We start from the raw sequence: 19,007 nt of genomic DNA on the forward strand, positions 1-19,007 counted from the left end.
TCAAGTTATACTACAGAGCTACAGCAATAAAAAACAACCTGGTACTGGAACAAAAATAAGACATGAAGACCACTGGAAAAAAATGGAAGTTTCACATATAAATCCATGCAGCTACATCCATATGAGTTTTGCAAAATGTGTTGCAGAGAAGACTCCTTCTTCAACAAATTGTGCTAGAAAAAGTGAACATTGGTATGTAGAAGACTGAAACTAGATCTGTTTTCAACCTATACTAACATCAACTGAAATGAACTAAAGATGTTAATGTAATATTTGGAACTTTGAAACTGCTACAGGTAAGAATATAAAAAATGATGGAAAAAATATTCATATACATTATCTTCCTTGCATAAAGCTCCAATAGCTCAGCAATTAGGAGAAAGGATGTTAGTTTTTGCTTATTTTAATTATTAGCATATAATAGTTGTACAGGGGTATACATTGTGATATTTACATATATGGTTATAATATATCTTAGATAGATTTACCACTTTCATTGTTCTCCCTCCTCTCCCCTTTTTCATTCAATAGGTTTCATTCTTTATTTTTGTATGAATACAAAATACATCTATATCCATTTGTCATTCACCCTTTCCTATGTCCTCCCCCTTCCCAATGATACCCATCTCCAGAACAACCTGTTTTACACTTCTGTCCTTCATTTTTGAGAAGTATATATTATACATTGTTAATCCATGGGGAGTTTGCCTTTGCATTTCAGACATGTTCTTTGATCAGATTGATCCTCCCATTTTCTACTCTTTCTCTCCCACTCTCCCCTATTATTCAACAGGTTACAGGGCATTGCATTATTTTAAATTCATAAAATTTTTTCCAGCACAATTTTGTAGTTTTCAATGTAAAAGAAAATCTACCATGTCTTTGGTTAAATTTATTCCTCGGGGATTTATTCTTTTTGATGTTTTCTAAATATAATTTTATTATTTATTTTATTTCAACATATTGGATATTAGTGTGTAGAAATGCCACTGATTTTTGTATGTGGATTTTCAATCTTGAAACACTGTTAAATTTGCTTATTTTTTTAACAATTTATGTGTTTTCTGATTCTTTCTACAAGTAGGATTATATTATCTGTGAACAAAGATATATTCTTCCTTTCCAATTTGGATGCTTTTTATTTCTTTGTTTTGCCTAACTATTTGGGCTGTGACTTTCACTGCTATGTTAAACAAAAGTGGTGAAAGTGAACAGTATTATTTAGTTCCTGATGTTAAAGAAAAAAACTTTCATTTATTCAATTTTAAATATAACTTTTGCTATGGTGATATTTGTGTTATAAAATAAAACATTTTCTATCTCTGTTTTTTTAAATGATGCAAAACTGGTTTTAATAGACCTGAAATGTGCTAAAATTATTTTTTTAATATTTAACAGCTATATTTTCATAATATGGAAGAAAATTTAGAATATACCTTAGGTGTGCTACAACTATGAGTATTTAAATTTATGCTAAGATTGTAAACAATTTTATTAAGGGGCAAATATCATGTTTTCCTTTGTAAGGGACAAATTTATTCAGTAAAATACAGTAAATACCTAAAATCCCGGGACATATTTTGTGCTCTAAGAAGATTTTGAAAGTTAGATCAGTCTTAAATCTCTGTACATATTTTAACAGATTATAAATTACAATCTAGTTGTTAATGTTTTGCATAATGATAAGTAATAAAAATAATTTAATGTCAGTAAAGCAGAGCATTAACTGAAAGATGTCCTTCATGTTACAGCAATTAATTAAAAGTACAGAGTATACAGATAGTACCTCTTCAATATCTACCTATCTTCCTAAAATTACCCTTTTCTTCATTTGAGTAAATGGTTAGCTATGTTCCATTTTCCTCACTTGGTCTATATAATTAATTGAGCCTTGTAGTTAAAGTAACTATTACAATATGTAATGGCCTAAAATTTTGAAGGTAGGCGTTTAAAACAAAATATGATATTTGAGAATTCAATTCTTTTAGATTTGAATTAAACTTAATTGTGCTTACAAGTTTTAAACACAATGCTATTTTAATTTGGTCCAGAAAAATCCCCTGTAAGCTGCCAAGATTTACATATTTAATTCCGTTGTTTTATATTACAATGATAAAATCAGTTTGAGAAGGCAGGAGGAACATACCCAAGGAAAACATTAAAATTCAAAAGAAAATTAAACCATGTGTTTTGTTTTAACAATTGATTGTAAACTCCTCCATAGCACTGAGCTCATGTGTTTGGGACTCTAGACAGAGAAAAAGCAATGATGGAGCAGCCCAGCAGGAAGTTTTGGAGTTTAATCATAGTTTTCTAAATTTTTAAATGTAAGTAATGGTGAAATCTTTCATTTCTTCTTTTATATTGAGTTAAAATGTAATTTTTTTGTCATCTTAAAATACTTATTTTGGAATAATCCCCAGATATATTCACAGGCAGTGATGTTATATCATCTGATGATGTTTTTTCTTTCTAGTGCACAAATAATTGTGTAATCTGTTTCTACCTTTTTAAACTTTCTTGAGCAATAGATAAAAATAAATAAAAGATAGGATCCTACTTGGTAAGACATCTGAATAGATAATAGGAGGTATAGTCTGGTATTTAGGCTACTAAATACTTCAGTGAAAATTTTTCCTAAAATGGTGCATGTTTAATTATGGGGAAACTTTGGAGAAATGAGTTACATCATCACCTTCCTCTGCCAAAAGGCTATATTTTGGTTTTAGCTTTTGATCCTTTAATCAATGAGTTATAATCCATACATCAATAGCTCAGAAGTCAACACAGAATTGCACATTTATAATTCTGCATATCTTAGAATTCCTTAATTGGTTCTAATCAACTATCTATATGTTGGTGGACTTCATGAAGGCAATGAAACTATAACAGCCAAAGAAGTCTATTAGAACCTATATATAAGATAAGTTGTTTTAATCAGGATAACTTTGTGGGGAATTTTTGGAAAGGGGAAGGGGGGACAAGTTAGAGGGGTGAAGGGGAACGAAGAGAGGGTACCGGGGGTGAATATGATCAAATATATTATATACATGTATAAAAATGTCATAGTAAAACCCACTAAAATATACATTTAAAAAGAAAAAAAGACATAAAAACAGAATTCAGTTACTACATTTGTTTGTTAACCATACATTACCTTGATTAATAGATTTCTGAAGTTAAAATTGAGATCCTAGAAAAGCAATCTATTTTTCTTCAATGGAATTGATGACATTTAGTGAAAGTGATAGCTTGCTGATCCTTTAAAATGAAAATTGAGTTAATGTAGAATCTTTTTAAAATTTCTTTAAATAGTTACATGAATGATTCCTGGTACTTCCATTATTTTCTTTTTTAAAAATTAGAAACAAAATAGTTAATTATTGGATTAAGGTTAATTATATTTCCATATAATGCATATGATACTATTGTATAAGGGTGCTAATTTTGTATTCCAACTTCAAAATATAAAAAAATGGTTTACATAGTAATATGTTATGATGCACTAACCTAGTAAATATATAATCAATTTGATATGGTCAGATTTTGCATTTACTTCTAAAATTTTGGATAGAATTTTCTTTTTTCTATGGTTCTGCATTTTATTTTATTTATTTTTATTTTTATTCATTTATTCACATGTGCATATATTGTTTGGGTCATTTCTCCTCCTGCCTCCTGCCCCCACCTTCTCCTCCCCTTTCAGTTTAACTTTATTTTCCTGGAAATTTTAAATACTAACAGTAGAAGGAGGTTTCATTGTGGTGTTTTGATAGATACATATAGCATACTTTGAACAAGTTCATGTCCTTGATAACATGTTTTAGCATTATCAACAGTTATATTATGTAAATATATCAGATGGTGTTTTCCCTACCAGAGTCTAAAATTCAGAGGAACAAGCCTTCTCTTAATCCAGTGCTGACTGCTGATTCATATTTTCCATCACTGCTATAAAAATAAACATAGTATAATATAATATTTTCCAAAGTAGAACTTGATTCTTTACTCTTTCTCAGAAAATGAGTTGCTGGCTTGCTCTACTTCCACCAGACAGCCTCTGAAGACTCCCCTGCCCCTGTCCTCAACACTGCTTCCCTCAGCTTTGTCACCTTCAGAGTATGAGGTGAATTGCTCATCTTGAGTTCTTTATGGTTTCCTTCATTTCCTTATATTTCTCTATGATGCAGTTTGCCTCTCAATTCAGGTTTTAACTTTGCCATACTGTCATCTGTTCTCAGAGGATAGCTCTTAAACAACTCCACCCTTACCTCTCACAGGGCAACTGTCACTCTGTGCTAGTCCCACATTGTTCTTCCCTTGAAGCTGGCTTCAATTTGTACTGCTAACCCTATAAACCCTCAAGTGTGTGTCCATCTTCATCTCTAGTCCACGCCCACTAGAGTATTGTTTCCATCTCCATTTGTTCAACCCCTACTTTATCTTACTATCCATATGCAACCTAAAGGAAGACACAATCTTTCAATGCTGCTGTGGTATGAGAGAATTCTCTTTTAAGAATAATGAATAAAGGTATCTAGAGAAGGTTGGATCTGACTTTTCTCTCTGGTCTTTATGACTATCTTCTCTTTTAGGTATGTTTAAATTCCATTAAGCTGCAGGAGGAGTTCTGGAGACCCAAGTCAAATGGAAAGTTTTTCTGCAGAATTGTTTAGCTCAAAGTTAATGCATTCCAGATGATGGCATGTGCCCTTATACCAGCAGTGTTCAGTTGTTCAAAGTCACAGAAAACTCTACCAGTGTAGTAAGTAACCAAAGACCACATTTTGGAAACATTGATAGAGTAGATATACCTTGGAGATTTGAATGAGACAAATCAAAGTTCAGAGAAGAACCACACAGCTAGCAATGACGTGGCTATTTCATTTCTGTGAGTATTTTCCCCTGATAATAAAAATTATATTACTATAGTGATAGAAAGTGTACTGCAAGAGATTATATCATATTAAGCACCTGGAACAGAAAAGGTGTTCATTAAATATTAGCTATGTTTTTTTCCAGTCCTCTTTCTACCTCACCAAGCACCTTAAGATGCATTATATTATGTTCAGTGTATAGTTGCATGTGCAAAACGCATGACTACTTAGTGCCAAAACATTTATAAGGTTGTTTAAGTTGCCTTTGGTGAGAATTATGTCTAGAATAGTAAAGATAAACCTCTTTTTCCAGCTTCTGTGACTTTTAACAAATCCAATCAGAGGAGACTATTCTGGGGAAGAAGGGACATTATGGAAGTTTCTGAAGTAAAGGACATGGATTACTCCACAAAATTGGGATGGAAGCAGAGGTGCTCCCAGGAGCAAAATCCCATATAATAATCCACAGGGCTGTCTGGACAGAGGCAGGGCCTCTGAAGAAGACATCTGTGAGGTGCCATTAGGTAAGGTATGGCAGGACTATGCCCATATCTATGGCACCTTTCATTGAATTTGAAAAAGATAACTTTTTCTACAGGATGCAGCCAAGCACATAGATTATCTTGTCAGTGGAAGCATTGCTCTCTTCTTCTAGACTCCAAGCATCTCATTCACTAACTGCAGCATTACTCAGGCATTTAGGAAGCACACCTCACCACCACCCCCTCATCATCAAGAGGAAGGAAGAAAACTGCCATGCACATATCTTTTAGAAAAATAGCAGTGATTCCTTCTGAAGCCATGTACAGCACTAAAGCAGTAACCACATCAGCATGCTCATTCTGGAAATACAAAGCCCATTTACTAATTATTGAAAATCATATAACTTCTCCTTTCCAAAGATCCTTGAGTGATTTCTCAAATAATTTCAATGAAATGTGCCAACTCTCTGGAATGGTTGTCCTGAATGATATTTAATTTCATTTAAAGAAAATTATGCATTGCAGTGTCCTAACACATTTGACTTCCTAGGGCATTGCTTGTAAGGTTTCTAGATATTTTAATATTTTGAATAATTAAATTATCACTTTGCTTACATTCTAACACATGGGTACATATTGAAAGAGTTCTGCAAAAGATGATACAAGTATTTATTAAATTATTACTTTTCAGAGTGTTGAATCTATGAATTCTTAACAATACAAAGAAAATGAAGAAAGATATCCAATAGTGAAATGAACTCATAAATTGAAAACATAGAGAATTTATAGTCACATATTTTATAATATGAATTAAAATTGTCTTAAATTTCAAAATCCAATTTGAAATTTATAATTGCATGATGTTTTCAGTAAAACTAAAATGCATAATCTCAATTACTTAAGAGAGAAACAAGCCATTTAATCAATCTTTACAAAATAAACCATTGTCTTCAGTGTGAATTATTGAATGTAGCACTTTTTATTATACCAACTTTCCCTTATATGATGACAGATTTATCTTTGGGTAGTCTTCAAAACTGAAGTAAAGTCATGACATTATTATAAAACAAAAAGTGAAATTATCAGCATATTTATATAATTAATTTTCTTTCAAATCAAACTTTAAGACTTGTTTTAATATATTGAGTACAACTATCTTCCTTAGCAAAATGTTTACTAATTATTTTTATTTTTTTTCCTTTTTCTTTTATTATTCATATGTGCATACAAGGCTTGGTTCATTTCTCCCCCCTGCCCCCACCCCCTCCCTTACCACCCACTCTGCCCCCTCCCTCTCCCCCCACCCTCAATACCCAGCAGAAACTATTTTGCCCTTATTTCTAATTTTGTTGTAGAGAGAGTATAAGCAATAATAGGAAGGAACAAGGGTTTTTGCTGGTTGAGATAAGGATAGCTATACAGGGCATTGACTCACATTGATTTCCTGTGCGTGGGTGTTACCTTCTAGGTTAATTCTTTTTGATCTTACCTTTTCTCTAGTACCTGTTCCCCTTCTCCTATTGGCCTCAGTTGCTTTTAAGGTATCTGCTTTAGTTTCTCTGCGCTAAGGGCAACAAATGCTAGCTAATTTTTTAGGTGTCTTACCTATCCTCACCCCCTCCCTTGTGTGCTCTCGCTTTTATCATGTGCTCATAGTCTAATCCCATTGTTGTGTTTGCCCTTGATCTAATGTCCACATATGAGGGAGAACATATGATTTTTGGTCTTTTGGGCCAGACTAACCTCACTCAGAATGATGTTCTCCAATTCCATCCATTTACCAGCAAATGATAACATTTCGTTCTTCTTCATGGCTGCATAAAATTCCATTGTGTATAGATACCACATTTTCTTAATCCGTTCATCAGTAGTGAGGCATCTTGGCTGTTTCCATAACTTGGCTATTGTGAATAGTACTGCAATAAACATAGGTGTGCAGGTGCCTCTGGAGTAACCTGTGTCACAGTCTTTTGGGTATATCCCCAAGAGTGGTATTGCTGGATCAAAAGGTAGATCGATGTCTAGCTTTTTAAGTAGCCTCCAAATTTTTTTCCAGAGTGGTTGTACTAGTCTACATTCCCACCAACAGTGTAAGAGGGTTCCTTTTTCCCGCATCCTCGCCAACGCCTGTTGTTGGTGGTGTTGCTGATGATGGCTATTCTAACAGGGGTGAGGTGGAATCTTAGCGTGGTTTTAATTTGCATTTCCTTTATTGCTAGAAATGGTGAGCAAATTTTCATGTGTTTTTTGGCCATTTGAATTTCTTCTTTTGAGAAAGTTCTGTTTAGTTCACTTGCCCATTTCTTTATTGGTTCATTAGTTTTGGGAGAATTTAGTTTTTTAAGTTCCCTATATATTCTGGTTATCAGTCCTTTGTCTGAGGTATAGTTGGCAAATATTTTCTCCCACTCTGTGGGTGTTCTCTTCAGTTTAGAAACCATTTCTTTTGATGAACAGAAGCTTTTTAGCTTTATGAGGTCCCATTTATCTATGCTATCTCTTAGTTGCTGTGCTGCTGGGGTTTCATTGAGAAAGTTCTTACCTATATCTACTAATTCCAGACTATTTCCTACTCTTTCCTGTATCAACTTAAGAGTTTGGGGTCTGATATTAAGACCCTTGATCCATTTTGAGTTAATCTTGGTATAAGGTGATATACATGGATCTAGTTTCAGTTTTTTGCAGACTGCTAATCAGTTTTCCCAGCAGTTTTTGTCGAAGAGGCTGCTATTTCTCCATCGTATATTTTTAGCTCCTTTGTCAAAGATAAGTTGCTTATAGTTGTGTAGCTTCATATCTGGATCCTCTATTCTGTTCCACTGGTCTTCATGTATGTTTTTGTGCCAGTACCATGCTGTTTTTATTGTTATTGCTTTGTAATATAGTTTGAAGTCAGGTATTGTGATACCTCCTGTGTTGTTCTTTTGACTGAGTATTGCCTTGGCTTTTTGTGGCCTCTTGTGTTTCCATATAAATTTCACGGTAGATTTTTTAATCTCTTTAATGAATGTCATTGGAATTTTGATGGGAATTGCATTAAACATGTAGATTACTTTTGGGAGTATCGACATTTTTACTATGTTGATTCTACCAATCCATGAGCATGGGAGATCTCTCCACTTTCTATAGTCTTCCTCAATCTCTTTCTTCAGAAGTGTATAGTTTTCCTTGTAGAGGTCTTTCACATCTTTTGTTAGGTTTACACCTAGGTATTTGATTTTTTTTGAGGCTATTGTAAATGGAATTGTTTTCATACATTCTTTTTCCGTTTGCTCATTGTTAGAGTATAGAAATGCTAATGATTTTTCTATGTTGGTTTTATATCCTGCTACCTTGCTATAGCTATTGATGATGTCTAGAAGCTTCTGAGTAGAGTTTTTTGGGTCTTCAAGGTATAGGATCCTGTCGTCTGCAAATAGGGATATTTTGACAGTTTCTTTACCTATTTGTATTCCTTTTATTCCTTCTTCTTGGCTAATTGCTCTGGCTAGGAATTCCAGTACTATGTTGAATAGGAGTGGAGATAGTGGGCATCCTTGTCTGGTTCCTGATTTTAGAGGGAATGCTTTCAGTTTTTCTCTTGTAAGTATAATGCTGGCTGTAGGTTTGTCATATATAGCTTTTATAATGTTGAGGAACTTTCCTTCTATTCCTAGTTTTCTTAGAGCTTTTATCATGAAATGATGTTGGATCTTATCAAAGACTTTTTCTGCATCTATTGAGATGATCAAGTGGTTTTTGTCTTTGCTTCCGTTAATGTGGTTTATTACGTTTATTGATTTTCATATGTTGAACCACCCCTGCATCCCTGGGATGAAGCCTACTTGGTCGTGGTGAATAATCTTTTTAATGTGTTGCTGAATTCGGTTTGCCATTATTTGGTTGAGGATTTTTGCATCAATGTTCATTAAGGAGATTGGCCTATAGTTCTCCTTTTTGGAGGTGTCTTTGCCTGGTTTTGGGATAAGTGTCATACCGGCTTCATAAAATGTGTTTGGCAGTTTTCCTTCCCTTTCTATTTCGTGGAACAGTTTAAGGAGGGTTGGTATCAGTTCTTCTTTAAAGGTCTGACAGAGTTCAGCAGAGAATCCATCAGGTACTGGACTTTTCTTTTTGGGGAGACTCTTGACTTCTGCTTCAATTTCATTTTGCGTTATAGATCTATTCAGGTGATTAATTTCCTCTTGGTTCAGTTTTGGATCATCATATGTATCTAGAAATCTGTCCATTTCATTAAAATTTTCAAATTTATTTGAATAAATGTTCTCAAAGTAGTCTCTGATAATTTCCTAGACTTCCATGGTATTTGTTGTTATCTCCCCTTTTGCATTCCTGATTCTACTAATTTGGGTTTTCTCTCTCCTCATTTTAGTCAGGTTTGCCAGGGGTCTATCAATGTTGTTATGTTTTCAAAGAACCAACTTTTTGTTTCATGAATGCTTTGTATGGTTTTTTTGGTTTCTATTTCATTGATTTCAGCTCTTATTTTTATAATTTCTCTCCTTCTATTTGTTTTGGGATTTGCTTGTTCTTGTTTTTCTAGGAGTTTGAGATGTATCATTTGGTCATTGATTTGGGATCTTTCAGTCTTTTTAATATATGCACTCATGGCTATAAACTTTCCTCTCAGGACTGCCTTAGTTATGTCCCATAGGTACCAGTAGGTTGTGTTTTCATTTTCATTGACTTCCAGGAACTTTTTAATTTCCTCTTTTATTTCATCGATGATCCATTCTTCATTAAGTAATGAGTTATTTAGTTTCCAGCTGTTTGCGTATTTTTTGTCTTTACTTTTGTTGTTGAGTTCTACTTTTACTGCATTGTGATCAGATAATATGCATGGTATAATTTCTATTTTCTTGTATTTGCTGAGACTTGCTTTGTGTCCTAGGATCTATTTTGGAGAAGGTTCCATGGGCTGCTGAGAAGAATGTATATTGTGTAGAAGTTGGATGAAATGTTCTGTAGACATCTACTAGGTCCATTTGACCTATTGCATATTTTAGATCTTGGATTTCTTTATTGATTTTTTCTTTGGATGACCTATCTATTGATGATAATGTGGTTTATTACGTTTATTGATTTTCGTATGTTGAACCACCACTGCATCCCAGGGATGAAGCCTACTTGGTCTTGGTGAATAATCTTCTTGATGTGTTGCTGAATTTGGTTTCCCATTATTTTGTTGAGGATTTTTGAATCAATGTTCACTAAGGAGACTGGCCTATAGTTCTCCTTTTTGGAGGTGTCTTTGCCTGGTTTTGGGATAAGTGTAATACTGGCTTCATAAAATGTGTTTGGCAGTTTGCCTTCCCTTTCTTTTTCATGGAACAGTTTAAGGAGGGTTGGTATCAGTTTTTCTTTAAAGGTCTGATAGAATTCAGCAGAGAATCCATTAGGTCCTGGACTTGGGTTTTTTTTATTTTTATTTTTATTTTATTATTCATATGTGCATAGAAGGCTTGGTTCATTTCTCCCCCCTGCCCCCACCCCCTCCCTTACCACCCACTCCGCCCCCTCCCTCTCCCCCCACCCTCAATACCCAGCAGAAACTATTTTGCCCTTATTTCTAATTTTGTTGTAGAGAGAGTATAAGCAATAATAGGAAGGAACAAGGGTTTTTGCTGGTTGAGATAAGGATAGCTATACAGGGCATTGACTCACATTGATTTCCTGTGCGTGGGTGTTACCTTCTAGGTTAATTCTTTTTGATCTAACCTTTTCTCTAGTACCTGTTCCCCTTTTCCTATTGGCCTCAGTTGCTTTAAGGTATCTACTTTAGTTTTTCTGCGTTAAGGGCAACAAATGCTAGCTAATTTTTTAGGTGTCTTACCTATCCTCACCCCTCCCTTGTGCGCTCTTGCTTTTATCATGTGCTCATAGTCCAATCCCCTTGTTGTGTTTGCCCTTGATCTAATGTCCACATATGAGGGAGAACATACGATTTTTGGTTTTTTGAGAAAGGCTAACCTCACTCAGAATGATGTTCTCCAATTCCACTGGACTTTTCTTTTTGGGGAGACTCTTGATTGCTGCTTCAATTTCATTTTGTGTTATAGGTCTATTCAGGTGATTAATTTCCTCTTGGTTCAGTTTTGGATCATCATATGTATCTAGAAATCTGTCCATTTCTTTAAGATTTTCAAATTTATTTGAATATAGGTTCTCAAAGTAGTCTCTGATGATTTCCTGGTCTTCCATGGTGTTTGTTGTTATCTCCCCTTTTGCATTCCTAATTCTACTAATTTGGGTTTTTTCTCTCCTCATTTTAGTCAGATTTGCCAAGGGTCTATCGATCTTGTTTATTTTTTCAAAGAATCAACTTTTTGTTTCATTAATTCTTTGTATGGTTTTTTTGGTTTCTATTTCGTTGATTTCAGCTCTTATTTTTATTGTTTCTCTCCTTCTATTTGTTTTGGGATTTGCTTGTTCTTGTTTTTCTAGGAGTTTGAGATGTATCATTAGATCATTGATTTGGGATCTTTCCATCTTTTTAATATATGCACTCATGGCTATAAACTTTCCTCTCAGGACTGCCTTAGCTGTGTCCCATAGGTACCAGTAGGTTGTGTTTTCATTTTCATTGACTTCCAGGAACTTTTTAATTTCCTCTTTTATTTCATCGATGATCCATTCTTCATTAAGTAATGAGTTATTTAGTTTCCAGCTGTTTGCGTATTTTTTGTCTTTACTTTTGTTGTTGAGTTCTACTTTTACTGCATTGTGATCAGATAGTGTGCATGGTATTATTTCTATTTTCTTATATTTGCTGAGGCTTGCTTTGTGCCCTAGAATATGATGTATTTTGGAGAAGGTTCCATGGGCTGCTGAGAAGAATGTATATTGTGTAGAGGTTGGATGAAATGTTCTGTAGACATCAACTAGGTCCATTTGATCTATTGCATATTTTAGATCTTGGATTTCTTTATTGATTTTTTGTTTGGATGACCTATCTATTAATGATAATGGGGTGTTAAAGTCTCCCACAACCACTGTGTTGGCATTTATATATGCTTTTAGATCTTTCAGGGTATGTTTGATGAAATTGGGTGCGTTGACATTGGGTGTGTACGGATTGATGATTATTATTTTCTTTTGGTTTATTTCCCCTTTTATTAGTATGGAATGTCCTTCTTTATCTCGTTTGATCAATGTAGGTTTGAAGTCTACTTTGTCAGAGATAAGTATTGCTACTCCTGCCTGTTTTGGGGGGCCATTGGCTTGGTAAATCTTCTTCCAGCCTTTCATCCTAAGCATATGCTTATTTCTCTCGGTGAGATGAGTCTCCTGTAAGCAACAAATTGTTGGATCTTCTTTTTTAATCCATTTCATCAAACAGTGTCTTTTGATGGGTGAATTAAGTCCATTAACATTAATCATTAGTACTGATAGGTATGTGGTGATTCCTGCCATTTAGTTGTCTTAGTTGTTTGAAGGTTTGATTGTGCGTATCTAACTTGATGTTACTCTCTACTGTCTTGCTTTTTCTTTTCCTGTGGTTTGGTGCTGCCTGCCTTTTCATGGTTAAGTTGGGTGTCACTTTCTGTGTGCAGGATCCCTTGCAGAATCTTTTGTAATGGTGGGTTTGTGGTCACATATTGTTTTAGTTTCTGCTTATCATGGAAGACTTTTGTTGCTCCATCTATTTTGAATGATAGCTTTGCTGGGTAGAATATCCTGGGGTTGAAGTTATTTTCATTCAAAGCCTGGAAGATCTCACCCCACGCTCTTCTTGCTTTTAATATTTCTGTTGAGAAGTCTGCTGTGATTTTGATGAGTTTACCTTTGTATGTTACTTGTTTTTTCTCTCTTACAGCCTTCAATATTCTTTCCTTAGTTTCTGAACTTGTTGTTTTAATGATGATATGTCGTGGAGTAGTTCTATTTTGATCTGGTCTGTTTGGTGTCCTGGAGGTCTCTTGCATCTGTATGGGAATATCTTTCTCTAGATTTGGGAAATTTTCTGTTATTATTTTGTTGAATATATTACACATTCCCTTCGCTTGCACCTCTTCTCCTTCTTCGATGCCCATGATTCTCAAGTTTGGTCTTTTGATGGAGTCAGTGAGTTCTTGCATTTTCTTTTCACAGGTCTTGAGTTGTTTAATTAATAGTTCTTTGGTTTTTCCTTTAATTACCATTTCATCCTTGAGTTCTGAGATTCTGTCTTCTGTTTACTCTATTCTGCTGGATTGGCCTTCCGTTTGTCCTGAGTTCATTTATCCGTTTATTCATTGTGTTCTCTCTTTCACTTTGGTGTTTATACAGTGCTTCTATGGTTTCCTTTATTTCTTCTTTTGCTTTTTCAAATTCTCTGTTTTTGTTGTCTTGGAATGTCTTGAGTGTCTCCTGTAAATTTTGGTTGACCCTATCTCATATCATCTCTATAAAATTCTCATTGAGTATTTGTAGTATGTCTTCTTTTAAATTATTCTTGTAGGCTTCATTGGGTCCTTTGGCATAGTTTATCTTCATTTTGTTGGAGTCTGGATCTGAGTTTCTGTTCTCTTCATTCCCTTCTGGTTCCTGTACTAATTTTTTGCTGTGGGGAAACTGGTTTCCCTGTTTTTGATGTCTTCCCGTCATTGTCTTTGGTGTTGTTACTGTCCCTGTACTGTGTGCAATTAAGTGTTTTCTAGCTTGTAATAATAACAATGGTAATATTGAGAATGGAAGAGTGAGCTGAGATGGAAAGCAAGAAGTTAAAGAAAAGGGGAAAACAAATATACAGACAAGAGGGAGAAAGCAGAACAAGATTTCAGATAAGAAAGTTTCAAAGGTATAAACAGGGAGCATTAGTGTATTAATTGACAGTAAGCTGAACAGACATTAGAGAGACAGAGAGAGGATTGAAAATCAAAGGTAAAAAAATAAAAAATAAGTAAATGAAAGAAATATCTATATATAAAAATGAATTAAAATAAAATGGAAAATAGAAAATTAAAAAAAAAAACCAAAAACTTCCAAGTTTATATGCAATGCAGTTTCAGTCTTAATAATTTGGGTGTCTGTCTCATTCTCCAGTCCTGGAGATGGTGCCTCAGATGTTGTTCTGTAGTTGTCTCATCAAAGGGGATGCATAAAGTAGAACAAAACTACACACACACACACACACACACACACACACACACACACACACAAAAGCCCCACCAAGTGTCCCCAGTTCAAATGCAATACAGTTTCAGTAAGTTTTTCAGCTTGCACGTGTAATTCAGTTGTTCTCTCATCAAAGGTAGGGAGAAAAAGAAAAAAAAGGAGTCTGGAGACAGTTCTGAGAGTGGTATCTGCAACTGTGGCTTGCCTGCCTGCTGCTCTCAGCCTGTTGCTGGCGGCGTTATTTATGCAGATCTCTGGGGTGAGCTTAGCACTCACCTGGTCCCACAGGCTTTGTTTGCTCAGAGTTCTCCTGTGCGGGAGCCTCTGCTACAGGCTTTCCCCTTTCCAAGCACTGGGAAAGGTGACACTGCCCCCGTGTTGTCAGGCCTGCGTGTTTATTTATAGTTCATGTGGGAGGTGGGTCTTCCCCCCTCTCCTCTGAAGTTTTCCTCCTACTGCCACTTTCAGAAGCTTTCCTGCTCCTGCTTACTGGGTGGTGCTGTTGCTCCTGCCGGCCGCCATGTTTGTTTACAGTTCACTTGGGAAGTGGGTCTTCCCTCCTCTCACAAGCTTACCCGCTCCTGTTTGCTGGGTGCGAGCCCCTCTCCCACCAGAGGATCTCCGGCCAGGCAGGCTTGTTTATTTACAGTCCCAGGAAAGATTCCCTTCCCCCAATCTTCAGTGCTCAGGGTGCCCCACCCTCTTTCCAGTGTGTCTTAATTGTTCTTATTGCTTATTACTCAATTTCTCTTTTTTCCCCGGGTGGAAGTCAGTCTGTCCAGGGAGCTATGCTGCTCTGGCCCAGGCTTGTCTGTGGGCGTACTGCAGTACTGCAAAGCTCACCTGGTCTGCGTCTTCCCAAGCCATGTGGGTGCCGGCCACTGGCGGCCCTGGGGGCCCTCCTCGTTTCTCCGTTTAATGTGAGGTGGAGATTCTCTGCACCAGCTGGAGATGTGGAGGGGTCAAAATTATGCCTTTTCTCCGTGATTATGCCTGCAAAGTGTGTCTCCAGCGTCTCTCCAAGATTTCACTGTAGGAGGCTCGCTTTCTGCTTCCTACTTCTAGCCGCCATCTTGGAATCCTCTACTAATTATTTTTAAACACACACTATTCAAAATGGGAATTATAAAAAATATGCATTGAAAAATATACTTATATAAGGTTAATTGACCCTGTTACCACGGTTATTCGCTTGTCTGCTGTCTGATTTTGAACAATTTATTAAAATGTCTAAACATCAGTGTGATTTAAGTTAGAAGAATATATTCTCTGCAATCATTCTATTATAAGGAAAAATTACAGTGCTGGTCATAATATCCCTAATGCAGTAAGAAAAAAATGGCATGTATAATTGTTAATGATATTACAGCAATGAATTTCTACTTGTATATAAGCAATTGATAAATATATTAAATTAGTCATATCTACTCATGAAATCTGGTGTCAAATGCAATTTCTAGGTCTACTCTAAGCTCCTCTTGCCTCTGAAAATAGTAGTTTTATTCTATTTTAGTCTGATGCCCACAGTCAAGGGCATTGCATCCTATACATTCATCTTTGTAACCACATAAAGAGAACTGGATGAAGCAGTCAAATGAAACAGATAAACAATTACCATCCCTTACTGTTACAGTCTGAAGTCAGCCACATTGGAAAGTAAAATTGAAACAAAACAAAACAACAACAACAAAAAAAACCAAATTGGATTCAGTATAGTTTTGCTTCAAAAAATTTTAAGTCCTGGTATTCTCATCAATGAATCTAAAATATGCTACTAAAGACGTTAATTTTCTTGCAGGCTGATTTTCTTTAAATATTTTCAGTTCTGTTTATTGATTTGCTTTATATAACATAGGTTTAAAAGGAGGGTTCTATTATCTAAATATGTGGCAATAAAAATTTATGAAGAGGTGTTAAATGACATCACCTCAAAATTGATAACCTACTATAATTGAAATTTCTATGTAAAATATATTGGCATATAGGAAGATATTGAAAAGGAGTACTTAGGAGTTTTGAATAATTTTGATCAATTTTATGAAAACTTACTTTAGTGTCATTTTTGAATAAAATTCATAAATAAGATACAACTTCATGAATTTGTGTTTTATCTTTGCATTTTCAAAATGAGCTTGACACCTAGTCTTAGGAATTATTTATTCTTAAATCAGTACATTCCTAAAAGTAAAAATGGTTAAAATACTATAAATTGTATAGAACATTTTCCATTTCCCTGAAATTTTTATTTTTCTATATTCATATTTATAAAACTGAAACAAATAGATGTGTAACAACTTCATCATTGAAATAAGTCAACTTGTGCTTCTCTCTAGGTTAACACTGAATATACAGCAGACTATTTCACATAGCTGTTTTTCATTTAGCCAATTTTACCCAGGCATATTAGGCTTAATTAGTGTTTTTTACTCATAAGTTATTCCTAATAACCTGGGGACTGTTGCATTAGTTGTATAGTTTATAGGTTTATAAGAAAAGCAAATTTTGAAGAAACAATCCCTTAATTTGCATGTGCTAATTAGAATGATATTAATTCTAATTTTAAAATCAGTAATTTAACATTTTTCGTAAATTAGGATAAGATAATAATTTTCATTACTTATACCAAGTTCTTACTTAGAGAAAGAGATTTAATAGTCCCTTTGAACCTGTTAAGAAAAGTTTGGTTGTAATGAATATCTTTGTGTACTGTTTTGACCTCTGCTTCAACTACATAATCCCAATTTGTTTTAAATGTTTTCCCAGGTATGGGACTCTATGATTAATATCTCTTGCTGTGTTATCTCTGCTGCTAATGAAAAACATTGGGTGTTCTTTCACTTCACAGAATGCAAATGCAGACGAAAAAATTTCACAGGTGAACTCCTTATGAACAGTTCTAATTGCTTGGGAACAGTGTTTGAAAATCTCAAGTAATTTGCCATTATTATAATGAATAGCATAAACTGTAATTTTTCATAGTAATTAACTTATGTCAGCACTATTATTTTTCATTAATTATAAATGAGAAGGAATGAAAGAACACCCGCAGGAACAGATGTGCAAAATTGTCTCTTAGGTTCTGTTTTACTTTGTTTTCCTTTTCTCCCTGCTCTGCATATTATTTTGTGTATATTATAAAGCATGGAGAAAATGCAAATGGTGATGCCTGTTTGGCATAAAATGATTTAAGGGCATTTAGTGAGGATACTGCCTATAAAGTCCAGTGCTTAAAAAAAATAAGTGAATTATTACTGTATGTCAGATAAAATTGCCAGAAAAATTCACTGAATTTAGTAAGCATAACAGATAATTTCTAGGAATGTATTTTGAGTCTTTTATTTATTTATTTATTTTGAACTTTTTATTTTTTTATTCATTTATTCACATATGCATACGTTGTTTGGGTCAGAGTCTTTTATTTTTGTTAGAAAAAACAAGCCATAATCTAGTTTTGACACATTTTAAGTATATGTTATGTTTAATTGAAGTTCAATGGGAAAAAGAAGAAAAAACCTAACTGGAAATAAATACAGTAGATGATATTTGGTTGGTTGAATATCTGTTCTTGAGATAATACTTAAAAGATTTCATGTTGCTTCTGGAGAGCCAAATACAGGTATGCCTTAGGTGTTTTTATATTATGGATTTAATATAATCTTATAAAATGTTTAGCAATTATCATATCCAAATTTTGAAGCTTAGCCAATTATAAGCACCAGGAGTCTTAAAAATCATTTTATGGTAAATTTGTTGTGACTTAGCATTTCTTTAAGATAGTAACCTAATTGGAAGAGATCTAAGGATATCATTTATAACTTTCTGTCCTTACAAATATTGTCTAGGACAGCTCTCAATCATTTTTATTCCATGTATTAAAAAAAAGGCTAAACTGTCTGTTTTTCCCAATGTGAGTTCTTCAAGAAACCAAATGTTAAGTAATTAAAGAAAGCCATCATCAGACACAGTCAGAAGAACTTGGCAATTTTTTTCTTATGTTTCAGTATTTTCAAGGCTTTTAAATTGGTGATGTTCACTGTGAATCTCTAAGAGAAAGGTGGATTATTTATTGTTTTCTCAAGGCTTTTGATCCTATAACCAATGGTTTCATTCCTCGTGGTGTACCTTATACCATCACCACATATTAGAAAATGTATACCTCTGGCAGTACCTGGAGGAAAAAGTGCTAAATAAAGGAAAAAATTCCTTCCATTCTGTTATAAGAGGTTAATTATTCCAAAATAAAATAATGATGGATGCTGTTTGCAGAAGTTTGAATGAGGGAAAGTTGGCTTTTTATTTTAACACAATTAATCTCAACTGCAGTCTACTTACTTTTCTCTAGCTTAGTGAGTCCACTGTACATTCATCCTATATATCAAATCCTTTGCTGTATATTATACCTAATTAAATCCTTTCTACCTTTTATGATAATTTTCATAATTTTTATAAGTGGAAGTTCAAATATGGTAGTAAGAGTTGAGTGTGGTGACTAACATCTGTAATCCCAGCTATTATGGAAGTGAAGATTGGCAGGATCAGAGTCTGAGGCCAG

The sequence above is a fragment of the Castor canadensis genome, chromosome 6 (assembly GCF_047511655.1).
Source record: "Castor canadensis chromosome 6, mCasCan1.hap1v2, whole genome shotgun sequence".
NCBI classification, from domain to species: domain Eukaryota; kingdom Metazoa; phylum Chordata; class Mammalia; order Rodentia; family Castoridae; genus Castor; species Castor canadensis.